We start from the raw sequence: 3502 nt of genomic DNA, 5'->3' as shown, positions 1-3502 counted from the left end.
AAATTCCTTACTAACTACCTTTGTGTGTCATGGGTTTCATATCCTATCAAAAGACGACTAATGTACTCGCAGGATACATAGTACATTAGTGTAAAAAAGACCTGCATCTACAAGAAAATATCTCATATATTTGAGAAGAAAAGAGAACTATTAATGTATTGTTGATGATTTGCAGGTAAGTGATGAAAATAAAATGAATTGGACGCAAAAGATCCTTTCGGAATATAAGATGAGAAGTATGAGTTAGAGAAATGGAGTACGACCCGTACCCAACCTAAAGGGGTACGACCTATAACCGTCGCCTGTCAGAACAACAGATCAGTATAGGGATTGGACCCTTAGTGGGCTAGGCCAGATTAAGTACGGCTCGTACCCTTTTAATGAAGGTATGTCCTATACCGTTGTCGAAACCCTAATATATGATGGATGGGAAACCCTAAAAATAAATTTTGATGCTAGAATGATAAAAATGGTTGAAGAACTGCTGTTTGGAGGAATTGAAGAGAAAAGGCGAGAGAATTGAAGATCTAACGTTGTGGGAACTGGCAAGCAAGATTTGATTCTCCGGGTTACATCTTTACTATTTTCTATTCTTGGAACTTGGATTTGATAATGAGTTCAATTTATGTGTTGATTTTGCTTATCATTTCCGACTAAGCATATTTATAACTGGCCAGAGGAAATGATTCGTTGAAGGATATATGTTTTGATTATTAATTTTCTTATTAGTATGATTTTAGTAGTTTGTCATGGATTAATCTTATGATGCATATGAGTACATGTTGGGTATTGAAAGGATCTAGAAATTAGTTTGACTTTTCTATATGGCTAATTTTGATTAATTAGTATGTCACACCTACTCATAGGCGGAAAGGCACGGTGTAAACTTGATCGGTTTTCATTGCATAGAATGTAAGTAAATAAACTATATGAAATAAAACATGCACGATGTTCATCCATTCCCATAATTGAGATTACAGGTAATAAGTTGTTCGAAAACAAAAGACACATAAGTTAATAATTTTTACAAAAATAGACTTGTCCAAAATAAAGTTTTTAAACATCAAGGCTTTGCATCCTATGTCCCGTTCGAAGACGAAATATATGGACCAAACCCTTCAGAAAGTGGATGACATAGACATCTTGATAACCTTGAAACCTTGTAACCATCCGCACCAAGATCCACTTTGTTGCCTGAAATACATGTAACTTTAAAAGCATCAACAAAAGTTGGCGACTTCATGTATTTTGGGTTCGTATCAAATGATCTTAAAAAAATTTGAAAGTTCGTGAATTGAAAACTGGTATGTAAAAAGTCAGTGAACTTGATGATCATTAATGTGTAGCTAAGAAATTAATATTTGTGCCGAAATAGGAAGCACTCAACCCGTAGATGATTTAGTGTCGATTACCCTCGACTGGGACACAAAACCACTCCATGTGGCCACACAAGGGCCCATGAGTGGGGCTCGCCCATACCCGATAGATCTACCACTTTTGTTCCTTGGTCATAAACAAGATTAATGGTGCTTAAGAGAGGGCCTATTCGCACATGATCCGACTATTTCATTCCATAGCCTAACCATACCACAGTGACTTGTATTTCCCCCGGGAGTTATAAAACCGAAAACCTTTAAAAGAAAAGGGGGACATGAACTCACTGTATTGCATCCATATAATGTGCTAGCAAAGCGGGGTATCCAAATGCGGGTAACAACCTACATGTGTTCTAACTTATTAGACACTTTGTATTTGTATTTGTTATATATTTGGAACCCTGGTGTATTTTAATATGTTGGCATTTGTTTTGCATGTTTGTTTTAATATATATATACATACACACACACACTTCATATATATATATGTATGTATATATATTGCATTCATAATGTGTACGACGGGCCTCGCCCTTCGTTAGTCTTCGTGCCTCGCACGAACATAAGTGGGCCTAGCCCACGAGATTCTTTGTGCCTCGCATAAGTGAGAATGGGCCTATCCCATATGAATCTTAATTTTTCACATGGTATAAGTGGGCCTACCCCATGAGTGTCTTTGTGCCCCACACAAGTAAGAATGGGCCTAGCCCAATTGAGTCTTTGTGATCCACACGGTGTGAGTGGGCCTAGACCATAAGTGTCCCCATGCCACGAACGGTATAAGTTCGTTACATGTCATATATATTCTTCGAATATATATATTTAAGTTTAGTGAACCTCGTTCACACGTATAAATACATTCGGTTCGAGTGTGTATATTTGTTACACAAATATATATGTATATCTTTTCTAGATATAATAGTTAAAAATATTTATTTTTAACATTGTATTTACGTTAATGTACATGTAGGATCGGTTTATGACCCAAACGAGTCGATCAAAGGAGTTTTAATCTATTTCAAAGGCGGAAACAGAGAAATAGACTTCGAAACAGCTTGCAAATCACTTTAAACTACTTTCTGATTGATATAACAACAAATACAATCATAGGACAAACCGGCAGCACCTCGGTATCCAAATCATAAACTGTTGCAACTGATCTCGCTTGAACTGCTATTTATAGAGTTTTGATTTCGCTTAAAAGTGGTTGTGGTCATTTCAAGCGAAATCACTAATGTTGATTTCGCTTGAAATTGCACATATCTCTTTCAAGCGAAATTACATGCTTTCAAGCGGAATTAGCATTAAATCCTATTACTCGTACTTCGTGCCCTGATTTAACATATCTAGTACTAGACTCGATACAAGACGAAGTCGACAGATGTATGCACCAACAGACTCCCCCTCAGATGTTGACGAGTCTTAAGTGTCGAGGCTTCAATGTCTTCAATCTTGATCAGTCTTACTGCACTTTACTCTTTCTATCAGCACCAACATGCTCCCTTCGAACGAAACCTTTTCTCGGATGTTTTCAGACTCCCCCTTTCGATGTGCTGGGATTGAAATATGGCTTTCACAGAATCAGGATCGTGATCTTGCTCTCAAGCTTTCTAATTCTCTTGATCAGATCTCTTGATTCCTTAAGTTCATCAGCATCATCTGCTCCAGGATCATAACCTGGCTCTCATTCTACTCAGGTATCGAAAACTGGCTTTCCTACACATTCTCTACCACATAATAAATTCCATAAATTTTAACAATTTAATATTAAGATGTAGGCACCAACTCAGACTCTCCTTTTCAAAACAACCAGAATATCTGTGACCACTTGCAGAAGAAAATTTAAACATTTTTAGATTTAACAGACTTCCCTCAAAATGATCATTATGTTCAGCATTTGGAATTTCGAAAATCATCTTTTCAACATCAGTTGTCGAAAATTTTTTTGGATTTTTGAGTTTAAATGAAATGCAGTAAAGAAAATATTTACAAATAATATTTTTGTGAGTTTGTGTAAGAGGATCATATCAGTTTATGAGACAAATCACCAACACCGTTAAGCTTCATTTCATTTTAAGTTCTAAACAATTCACTTAGATTGTCAGTATACTGATCCACTTAAATTT

Source organism: Helianthus annuus, chromosome 17 (genome assembly GCF_002127325.2).
Source record: "Helianthus annuus cultivar XRQ/B chromosome 17, HanXRQr2.0-SUNRISE, whole genome shotgun sequence".
NCBI lineage: Eukaryota > Viridiplantae > Streptophyta > Magnoliopsida > Asterales > Asteraceae > Helianthus > Helianthus annuus.
Note: the sequence above shows the minus strand (reverse complement) of the source record.